This window comes from Drosophila ficusphila, unplaced genomic scaffold, assembly GCF_018152265.1.
Source record: "Drosophila ficusphila isolate 14025-0441.05 unplaced genomic scaffold, ASM1815226v1 contig_791, whole genome shotgun sequence".
NCBI classification, from domain to species: Eukaryota; Metazoa; Arthropoda; class Insecta; order Diptera; family Drosophilidae; genus Drosophila; species Drosophila ficusphila.
Genome location: NW_025064737.1, coordinates 14,597,403 through 14,610,012, shown reverse-complemented (window position 1 = coordinate 14,610,012; position 12,610 = coordinate 14,597,403).

The following is a 12,610-nucleotide window of genomic DNA, read 5'->3' as shown; positions in this document are numbered from 1 at the left end:
AAACTCAATCCTATCCACTATATCAGTTCTTTCTTATAACTTTATCACTTAATATATATCCCTAAGCATAAGTTTATATTTTATGTCAAACGTAAATTAAACAATATTCAAAATATATATTATACAGACAAATACAAACAACAACAAAATATGCAAATTTGGCGAAAACACTTTTTGAACAAATTAAACAAACGAAATTTAAAATTAAACATAATCGCTGACTTATTTTTTCTGCTCCTCGCTCGGGAAATGGGTTTCGTTCTGGTCATATAAATTAGTTAGGCATTCGTTTCAATAAGCCATATCGTGGCCATATATAGCGAAATGCAGCCTCAATAAAAAGCGCAATAAAATTGAAAATAATAGCCAAAGCGGAGCGGCAGACGACGACACGGACGATATATGCCAGCACTCAAAACTAATGAAATGTTCCAAACTCCAAAGCGATTGCAGCCACCAGCAAAAGCGCGCCAGGAAAGTCGACTGACCAGAAAAGAAACGCTCTTTTCTTCGGTGATTCCTTCCTGCTGGTGGTTCTCCTGGTGGTTCTCCACTGGTCCACCGCTCACCTGTTGCCACCGATCGCTGGAAAAGGCCGGCTGGGCTGCCAGCAGCGACAGGCGCATGTCGGGCCTAAAATTCTTCAGTTTTTCTGGTTGCCAAAGACGAGCAGCCAATGTCGGGGACGCGGCAAAAGTTATGAGCCCAATTCTATCGTAAAAATGCAAAAAGGAAAGCCAAACTAAGTTAGCTTAAGAAGAACTAAAGATGCTCTTACAGAAAAGTGTAAAATATAACTTAATTCGTATAAAAGCTTCGTTCACTTGCATAACGTTTTACATTTTTAAATTCTAAAAAATTAAAAAATATTTAAACAGACTGCTTTGGCTGTTTTAATTTAACCCAAAATACTTAAATTTAAGTAACCAAAGCGGAATACTTTAAACTCGTCCATCAACATTTCAGAGTTATTTATTTAGTTTGTGTTTTGTAGCCCAAACATGTGTATCAAATAACAGCAAGTTCTGTTCATTAATTCATGGGATATCAGCTTCTGAACAAAATTATAGTATTACTAAAGGGAATAAATTAAAGAATAGAAATGTTTTAGGGCTTTGCTGTTTCTATTTTAAATTTTTATAGAATGTAAAGTGTTCCATAGAATGTTAATTGGCTTTTGCAGGGCAACAAACATACAATATTTTTTTTAAATCAGTATTGTGTTATTTTATTTATTATTAATTGTTAAAATCAAGGAATTATAGCTTGCATGCAGTTTTCTTTAGGAACTAATACTTCTCGCAGCTTTCAGCAAATTCAAAGTTCCCGTTCATTTAGGGCATAGAAATGCAAAATGCTTTCACGGCTGCGGCTTCCACGTCTCCGGCCTCTCGAGTGCCACAGTTAAGGTTCTGTTGCGGTTCTGCCTTGACTGAAACTAGAAATTCTTGTCTGCACAGCAATCATCATCGAACGAGAGCAGCACCCGGCGAGGAACGGGGCGATCGGCGATGGGAGAAGCTGGCGGAGATCGGGAACTGCAGCTGAAGTTGGAGCTGGAGGTTCGCCTTGTGATTTGTGGGCTTGCGGTACAATTTGAGCCGCGAGCTGTGGCTACCAATGGCCAGTTGTTACCCGGGCCCAGTTCGGCTTATGACAGGCGCAAACAAAATTATTCTGAATAGTAATCCCCTATATTCTCGAGTCCAGTTCCTCTGCGAATCCCTGGCTGTTCAACAGGAGCAGCAGGTGATGAACTGATGTCGGCAGTCTGGGCCGACACATGTGCAGTTGTCGTCTTAAGTGCGCCTATTTGACATGTTTAGGTGTTTAGATGGCATGCCCGATATGCACCAAATTGATTTCGATTTGATAAGCTGCCACATTTCATCTTGGCCATTCGGTAGCTTCAATATATGGACACCAATATCTGGCTTATCGCTCACTTGGCCAAGAAGATACAGGGGCTAGCGATTCGGAGGCGGAGGTGAAGGTGGATGTGGAAGTGGAAGTGGACCAGCTATCTGCCAGCGAGGTGTCGCTGAACAGTCACTCAGCGGCAACACACAACAAAAAAAAAACAACGACAATAACCGGCCACAAACTATCTGAAACCGGACTTCTTTTTTTTCGAAAACCACAGAAAAAGGACCGGCGGAATGTCATGCAAGCAATCTCCATAGTGCCCCGGCTTAATATCTTTGCTTAACTGCTAATGAGTTGCCGTTAGTGATTTATTTCGTAAATAAATAGAATTGCCAGCAGTTAAGCCAAGTTCAACTTTGCATGCCGCATGCAACACACGACATCGACACGAGCTCCTCTGACACACTGATCGGCTCAAAACAAAAGTTGAGTTTGCAATTGCAGACGACACGGCTCCTGGTAATTCGCAACTTGAATAGGATCTCTGGCAAATATAATGCAATGTTAATTAAATAAATATAATTTCAATGCTGGATGAATGGATAAAATAGGATTTATAAATATCTATTCCTTTGTGGTTCCAAAATAAAAGAGTCATATGTTCAGAGTATCTTAGAAATTAGATTGCTCTTAGACTAACCTTTTATTAAGATACTTTTATAAGTAAAAGATATAATTTCCTGTTAAATTTGAATGAAATGCATTTAAAATGTTAGTTGATTTAAAAATACAATCTCCACTAAAATCCTACTTCCTAGAACTTCTAATAGCTCCTGCAAACCACGCATTCTCAGACTCTTGATCACAGGGCGTGCCCGTTAAGAGATAGGAGCTTGGGGTTAGAGACCCTCAGTGGTCAGTAGCGGAGTGCTATTAATAAGCCCGGCCATATCGCACTGTCTGCGACATTTGACTAATTGAAAAGCCCTGATATATTATGCTCAGATCAGCGAAAGTTGGCGGAGCCAGGAGACGACTACCATCGAACACACACACACACAACACACACTCTGCCACTCCGCATCTGGCCTAATCAAAACTAATTCATCATGGCTGCTGCCGATGCATTAGCAGCATCTAGCTAAGGGCACCGGACACTGGGGGCCATCTGCCCAGGTAGCCAGGTAGTGACTAGGCTGACTGGGCTGACTACCATGCCCCAAAGTATTCCCCGGCAACGCGTATCTATGGCCACATATTTCATCGTCGCCGTTGTCATCGGTCGTTGTCTCTTCCGCGACTCCAAAAGAAGACTCTCGCCGAGCTCCACGATGCACAGAAGCTTTCTTGGCCATAAAGAAACTAGATCAATTTAATTTCTTTTTCGGTTTTTTCCTTTTCGCTCTTCGGCTCTACACATTTTTGAGGCGAACTTGCTGGGGGAACTCGAACCGAACGCTCGAGCTCGATCCACTTTGGAGACACTTTGCGGAAGCGTGCCACTTTGTCACAGAGCATTGTGCCGCGGGCGTTTTGCATTTGGCCAAAGGCGCCGCTGGACACTCGATACTGGACCACTGGACCAGTGGACGATGGACTCGGGAGCACTCCTGCAGAGATGTCCGTTTTTCAGGAAAAAAAATTAAGATCATCCTAACGGAAAAGTTAACTAAACAAAAAGAATAGTTTAGAGGTAATCAAGAAATATTAAATAAATAAATAAATGAGTTCAGCTCTTTTGTTTTAAATAACAAAACATTTTGAATATTTTCGATAAATGGCATTTTAACAATATATTTAAATGTCTTATTCAACAAACACTTATTAGGAATTTAAAATAGTTTTTAATAATCCTTCAAAATACCAAGAGACATCATGTTTTACCTTTTTAACTTGTTGAATATGCCTACGAAAATACAAAAAAATATTTATCTGGTAGAAAGCCAAACAGGCTGCACTGTTTTCCCGGCCAACGATCGTTGGAATTCCTAATTAATGCATTGGCCGGGCCTTCGGGTCCCGCCTGCCTTATCAGTGTTTGTAATTAGCGCATTTGCATTAAAAATAGCAATAATTTCCCATAAAAGAAATGCCCAACCTTGCTATACATAGATGTTAGTGGATTCCCTCTCTCCCTCTCTCCATCTCTACCTCTCTCGCTCTCTCTCGTTTTCGCTTTGCCACTCCGCGAAGTTGGCTGCGCTGCTCCTTTGGGTAATTATTGCGAAGTGACAGGAAGTGGCACAGAATTAAAATCGAAGCATTAAATAGATAGCTGACATATCGCAAGTCGCGTCGCAGACATCAATTAAATTCGTCTATCGTTTCAGCCTCCTGCAAACTGCGGCACAACGTCATCGGTCCCCCGACTTTTCACTCCATCACTATCGCCTCGCTCCCCGGTAATTAACAATACCTGCCTGCTGATTTCCCAGAGTTAGAGATGTGCAAGTGGGTTTCACCAACGATATTAATAATCCCAAACTTTAAAATACATATATTTTTTAATGATCTTTAAAAATTGTTTCCGATTTTCAAACACGATTAGTAGGATAATTTTTGAAGGCTTTTCCAACAAATTGTTGCCTTAAAATTTATATCAACATTTCAGTGTTCCAGTTAATTTAAATAGTTTTGGTATTAAGAACACACTCACATTGCTTTCCTTATAAACTGTAGACATTGTACTTGTATTTATAGATTTATGACCAGTGTTTTCATATGATTGTCACATGGAAATCGTTTGGCCATATCTTCATATTCCAATTAATCTTAAATCTGGCTACGGCAATTATGGTCACTAATTAATGTTTTTTTAAACAAACTTGGCAACGCGTTCTGCTCACGTTTGAGCCAATTACCTAAGCCGGTGCCACGCCCCCACCGCCTCCTCTTGGAGTGGCCAAAGCTAGGCGTGCATTTATTGATTCACAATTAATGTTGATTATCGTGATTGCACAGAGCAAACTCCCCATCCGATCGAATGACACGCCCCTAATTTACAGATATATATTCGAAGATCGGCAATCGAGCTCATCCACATCCACAGGTGCTTCCTCAATCTCTCAAATGTCCGATGATGAGTCTTTACTTGGCGATTTATATTTTCGGCCGATCGGGCCGATCGCAAATTCAGTAGCCGTTTCGACTGCCTAATGATGGCCCCCATTGCAGGAGCCGATGAATTATTACGCTAACCACAAGCCATGTTAGCACAACTGGTCCAGAAGTCTATTATTATTAATGCGAAAGCCTGCCAACGGTTGATCGTTCAGATCGCCTGGTTCGCAAAAGACTGCGATCCGATCTCCGATCTGCGATCTCCAAACCGCGATCGACGATCAACGGCCGCCGTTAACTGAACTACGCGGCCATCAATCATGAAATTATTGCCGCTCGATTTGGATATGCATTCAGGTAAGAATGAAAAACGGCAGACCGGCAAGAAGTGATAGTAATTCACTGATCGCACCCTTTTAAGTAGTCGCTTTTGATTATTTTTTGTTTTCCATAAAAAAAACAAGGAATTCAATGCGGATCTAAAAGAAAACCTCTCCCGAAAATCATCATCTTCCAAGGTCGATTCAACTTCCTTAGCGTTAAAATTAATTAATGGCTGGTTCAATTAAAATTGCAACATGCCGTTGAACAGAGAGCACTGGGAATGTGGCTGGTGGCTGGTGGCCACTTGGAGCGGAGTCCTTGTCCCTGTCCCTTCGGTTTGGCGGCTTCCATGTACAACGTGTAGCTACAACTTGCGTGCGTCGTTCCTTGATGAGCAGCAGCAGCAGCAGCAGCAGCAACAGCAACAAAAGCAGCAGCAACATCACTTGCCACAGCGGCAACAGCAGCAACATGTGTTGGTCACTGCTAATCTGGCCTGACTTTAACTCGAGCCGTTCTCGGTGTGTGTCCTTAGGCAAACGTGGATTCTACATTCCCATGCACTCAAAAAATAAAAATAAAGTTTACTAAACAAGAACAGAATTAATGAAATATCAGCAGTATTTAAAATAAGAATTTATTACTCGTTATTTCTAATTTAAATCATATTTTTCGAATGAAAAAGAGATTTTCCATTTTTATTTTTTTATTTTTACACAAGATTAGCTATTAAATTTATCTTTAATATTTAATATTTATATTTCTTAAATACTGAAAATATTTAATAAATAATTAAGGCCCTAAATTCTATATGCTACCCATATAACCACAAGATTTTTTTAGTGCACACACACTCAGACAATCCACAAGTGTAAAAATCAATTTAGTTTTTCCACCTGCACCTCCCTTGCGCCCCTTCGCCTTGCCTCACGTCCTTGGCAATTTGTGGCGAAAATGGAAAATTGCTGTTCAATTATTGGTTGCCATGTAAATTTGTTCTTGGGCCAGGTGACAAGAATTCTAATAACTTGCTTAGGACTGGCCAAGAGCAGCCTGCTCCCCTGCTCCTCTTGAGTTCCCCTACGATTTCACCTCCTCGTTCAGAGCTACTTACACTTATCTACCATTTAGGAAGAAATTTATTTTCGGGCCTTGGTCTGCGCTTTTTTATACGATGAAACCAATTAGTTGGCTGGCGACCACACACGCGACAGGAAATTAGCATTTCTTTACAAATTCCCCAACGGTATTTAATGTAAAAGCTCATAGATAACAAAACTCGATCTCCTGCCCCACGGAAAAAGCACACTATCTAAAGAAATATAAATAAAAATAACTTGAGGTAATTATCACAACATACCCAAACAAAACGAAGTTCCCTCATTCGGAAATTAGCATTTAAATTGCCGAGACCTGAGACTTGAGATGCTGGGTTCATTTTAGCTGCGGTTTTTAAATTTCTTTGGGGGCTTGTGTGCATATCTTGTGGGTTCGCTGATAAGAAGCCGAAAATGGTGCACTTATTGACAACTTTAACGAGTTGACGACAAAACAACAACGAAACGAAATCAAAGCGATTTCTATACTGCATATCTAAACGTATTTTGGGTCACAAACAAAAGCTACCAGCATAAACCAATGGAGGTAAAACCAAAGGGCCCATTCCTACACCAAATATGGGGGCGATCTTCATATAAATGTCAAATTGTGAGCCACAAAATGATGCAAATTGATGGACAACTTAAAGAGCCAAAACAAAGGCAACAACGACCACCCACACACCTTAAACTTACTGACTTTGATTAACTGCCTTTCGCTTGGGACAAATTTCAAATTAAACGCTTCACTGGCCACTGGGAAAAAAGAGGGCAAAAATAACAAATTAAATGCAACAAGTGGACGCAAGAATTTATGATTCCATTGTCTTCGAGAATGATTTCTCTGAATATACATATTTAACGGTTCAATTGAGTTGTGCCCTGGGTAAGTGGCATCTCTTCGACCTCCTGAGTTGGCTGAACAACAACAACAGCCGTCGTCTTAACTTGGCTGACAACATAAAAACTTTTATGCGCATTCCTTGACTTCAAGTTCAACTCCAACTCCGATCCAGCAGGCCAGCAGGGCGACGGCGCAAAAAAATAAAATAAAACCAAAATATAAAACAAAAACCCAGTCAAGAGTGGAGGTAAAATAAGAAAAGATCAAAACATGACAATAAAAATCAGGACTCTGAAACGGGTCGGAATCTTTGGTTGGTTGGTCGGTTGGTCGGTTGGTTGGTTGGTCGGTCGTGTGCCTGTTTTAACGCCAAAAGTGTGACATATAATTTCGAAAATGACACGCGGCAACAAAAGCAACAGGAACAGCGAAAAGCCATAACAACAATTCAACAGCGAGAATGTCACCAAAGCGAGACACGCAAAAGGGTCCAAGATTTTGGACCTTCGGAGGAGATGGAGGGGAATACCTGGGGAATTGGCTGCCCGGTGGAACCAAGTCCCAATTCAAACTGATCATTTACTTTACGACTGCCGTGTGCCGATTTTTACTTTTCTCGTGTTCTTCCTTTAATTTTATGCCCGTTTTAGGCTCTCATTTACAAATTTTTTAGTCAAGCAGGAGAAAAAACAGAAATAGGGATAGAAAAATATTGAATAAATTTATATATTTATTGCATTTTTTATTACGATTTTATCAGTATTTTTTTAGGGCAAAAAACCCATTGACTGGTGTTCTATATTTTATTAATTTTGTATATTTGTATTAACATGTTTTATTCCTGAATCAAAAAAGCATTTTTAAAATTCCAAAAACAACACATTCATTCCTCAAGTAAAAGATTGTCATCTTTGACTTCCTTTCTACTGAGATCCAATCACTTTCCGGCCAGAAAGTCTTATTTTTTCGATTACAACAGGCAGATAAGAAGGCTTAGTGCCATCTTCTTGTATCCCAAAATGAAGCGAGCGGAAATAGAAAAAGGGTTTGGCCCAAGCTCGAAGATCCAGTCATGTTGAGATGGGTGCTGCTGTTGCAGCAACTGATGTTGATGCTGATGCTGATGTCGTTCCTTCCGCTGATCCCCAAAGGAGTGACGCCTAAAGGCAATAACTGGCAACCAAAGACCGAGAACAGAGGAAGGGAACACGTCACCAAAGCGGGTTACAAAATGGCTAAAATGCATTTGCAACGCTCCAAAGCGTCTGCTTGCGTTGTTTGCCATTCTGGCACAGTCTGCTTTTTAGCCCTTTAGCCAGGCTGAGTTCATTACTAGCGCATCGAAAGTTACTTGTGGGAGACTTAAATGGCCAAGACCTGACACGCATTAAATGTTTGTAGTAGGTTTTTTACTTTTTTCAAGAAAGAACTTTATTAAAAAAAAAAAATAAACAAATTTAATCAGAGAGTTTTAGGTGAAATTCAGAAACTTTTCATCAAGATAAAATATGATTACTATAATTATGAAAGTCTTTTTTTACTGCCTATAAAGAAATTCCTTTTCAAATCAATTTCTTAAGACAAAATTCAATTTCCGATTGGAGATCCTAAGATAATTCTGTTAAGAAGTAAACATATGAAAAATACCAAAATAAAATTAATTAAAAACCCGACATTTTATGGTCGGCAGGCAGACTCTTCTTGGCCCTCTCGCCCTCATGCGGTGCTGTCTAGTGCAGTGTCAACGTGGCCAAGATTATTTACATTTACACCTGGCCAGGCGTCGATATCTCGGGCTGACACTGCTCCACACTTGCCACGCTAATGAGGCCTCCGGCCCGAAGAAGTTTGACATTTTGACCAGGCCAAAAAGACGAGGGACTGGCCACGAGTGGACCACCAGCCGAGTGCGATCATCTGTTGATTTCTTTTCTCGATGTTTTTCCCCTCCTCGGCGATGCTTATCAGCGATTTTGTTGCCACGGCACCCGAGATCAAATCAGTTAGCTGGTTGTACCGTTTCTTTGCCTCAATTAATGAAAATGAAAATCTCGGTCTCGTCTCGACTTTAGTCTTCGTTTCAGATGCTTATCGCAAAAAAATGCCGAAAAATCGATTAATGCAAATGCCGTCTGTGCGGCAAAATAACTTACAATTATGCTAAAGTGTTGAAAACGATTTGATAGTTTGATTGGTCTTTGATTGCTGTGGAGAAGATGCCACAGCATTTGAAGCCGATAAGCAAAACCAACTGACTGAAATATTAATTTCTTTACACTTGACATGGAAAACTGAATAAATTAGCTGCGACCGATCTCATCAGTGCGGCTTGTTGGCCGGAAATGAAGCATTAATCGCCAAGCTCAAACTCAAGTCGACTGTACTCGGCTCAGCTGAGTTCACAATTTGTCAGCCCGAGAGCATCTATTCACCATTCATGCGATGCCATCGATTGTCTCTCAGTTCTCAATGAAAATTTGAAATTTTTTTTAGGGCTGATCGGTGAACGGGGGAGGGCAAAAGCCCTCGAAAAAGGCCTTTGTCCAACGGGCTTGTATATAAATAGAAGTAAATTAATAACATAAGTACCTAATCCAATCAATCAAACTGGTAAATCACACAGCCAGTCCATAGAAACCAAACGCCAAAAGCCCGGCCAAAGGTAACTCAAAAAACATCGGGGGAAGACAACAACCATAACAACAACCATAACAACAGGCATGACAACAACAACTGTGACTGACTGACTACAAGATAAAAACATCAACGGCAACAGCCACAACAATCACAACAACAAAACAACAACAACAACAACACAACACAGCAGACGAAGTCCGTCCGTAAAGTTTTAGCTGTAACAAAAAAATCGGATATGCCCATCCCTAAAAAGGCAACAGAAACAAATATGAAAGGGAAAAGCCACATTTGTCAGAGTCGTGAATACCCTTAATGTGTATTTCGAATTGTGGAGCTTTAATAAGCTGGCTTAAAAACTAAAACTGAATGAAATACTACGTAAATTGGAACTGACTTGGTTGATTGATTTAAAAACGTGTTACCATGTCATTTTTAAAAAGATATTGCAAGCAGCAGTTTATGAAGAAAGATTTGTTTAAGACTTTTTAAAGCTTAAAGTTTTACAATAGCCATACTCAATATCAAAACTTAAAAACTCTTTAATACAAATGCATTAGAAGTGTAAAATAAAATATATTTTATTTGAGTCCTCTTAAAACTTCTTTTTATAAGATAACTTAATATTTATTGAATACCGAAATCATAAACATTTTTATAGTTTTTATTTAAAAATGATTAAAAAATACAACTATCTTTAAAAGAGCCTTGTAATAAACTTATTTAAAGGGTATATCGAGTAATAATTTTATAATAAAATTCGTAGAAGATTTCTTATATACCCTTCTTCCCCTCCCCTCCTTTTTTCCTGTGTGCCGTGAGTTGCTTTCTATAGTATATAGAGGCATGTTGAGTTGATGTTGATGCTGTCGCCCGGCGACATTGCGGAACTGTAGCCGACATTCAGTCTTTGGGTCTTCGGTCGTGGCTCTTTGGATCGCCCCCCTCGCGATTCCGCCAATCTCCGCCAGCCACCAAGTGACTGTCTGTCTCCTGAGGTCCGTTTGCTTTCGTTGGGTTCTTCAGTCCAGTTTTTCAGTTTTTTTTTTTTGCCCGATCTGAAGCTGCTGCTTTTGCTGCTGGCCCAGGTTCACACCCTCACCCACCCGCCGTCCAGGTTTGGCCAATCCTTTTTTTATATTTTACCTCTTTTTTTTTTTCTTTTTCTTTGGCTTAGCCTGACTTGGCTCTGGGGTCTCTCGCTGTGGCTCTTTTTATGAATATGAATGGCTTAGCACGCGCCTTTTAAGCCACCAGCTGAGATGACTTGTGGCTTTTCAATTTCTCGTTGTTGCGTTTTGCTCTTTTACTTGTCGATCCGCTGTGCTTGGATTCCCCTCTTCCACGAACCTCACTCGTATTGATCATTTTATTTCCAACGTTTGGGCTTTTTTTCATATTTTTTGTTGTGAATTATTGAGTACTTGACGGTCTGTGGGTCTCCGTTTGTCTGTGGTTCTGAATCAGGTCTCTCCTCAGCTTAATGACTGAGCGCAATTCGAGTTTTTTGCTGCGAAACTTGGCGCATTACTTGAGATTCTTTTGTTTTAAAAATCATCTAACGGATAAAATAAAGTTAAAGTAGTGAGAATCAGTGATGAAATCCGTTTAGCAGAGTATCCAAAAGTTCATTCGATTATTCGAACCTTCCTGCAATTGCCTTTGACAATAGTGTTTTGAGATGTGCGCCGGAAATGAGTAATCAAGATTATGCGATATTAGCAAAAATAGATTTTCGATTTCGGTTTACGAGCATTGATTGATGAGGTGAGACAGCACAGCGCAGCAGCCGGCTCTTTAAACATGACGAGATCGAAGATTTCCCCCGGCTTGGAGCGACATTTGTTTGAAATTCGATTCGTTAGCGGTCATAATTCCTTCTGTATATGTCAGTCAAATAATTTTTGGAATGCAATTAAGTGGTAAATTATGAAGCATTTCGAACAGGTGAAATGCTAGACGACATAAGCCAGCGATTTATGAAGCTTTGGTAGCTCAACTGCAACTTGTCACACACCCGTTGCATTATTGGTTTGGAAAAATCGTCGAGTATCGCTTACCTGTATCGGTTTTCCACAACAACAACAATTCAGAGAACCAACAGTACTAAACTGGGCCGCAAAATGAACTTAATCAAGTAATGACCGGGTTGATGAGGAGCGGCCACATTTCATATGCCGTTCTACGGCGATGGTAACATGAGTAATACAACAGATACAGATACAGATCAGTAGCTAGACAATAAAACCAAAGCCCAGACACGGCTTGGCCCATTGCCATTAAAACCGACTCTCCTCGGACTCTCCACTCCAAACCCTTCTAATTGGCGCGTCGTCCAGTGAAAAAAAAGGAAAGAAAAGAAAAACGCCCGACTCTCAAAGTGGGGCATAAAACTCAACATTTTATGTAATGTGTTCATTAGAGTCGATAGCCATTCCCATCTTCCGCGTCTGAATAATTGATCCAATAACACAGCGTGCCGTTGATTTTTTACAATCAGCGATAAAGTTTACTATCGCCGATCGATATTATCGCCAAATAGTTATTAATTGAGACGACTGCTCTAGAATTTCCTGCCGTCTTTTCCTTTGTCTCCTGCTTAGTTTTATGTCCATGCGAATTACCTTAATTTCTTAATTTGCATATTAAAAATCCGAGTTTTTATAGATCCATAAGGTCCAGCCACACGAAAACGTTTTTCTGGTATTTTGTTTATCGACGGAGATCCCCAGACGAAAAAAAAAGCAGGGAGAAATTTACGATCTATACGTATTGAAAACCTTTG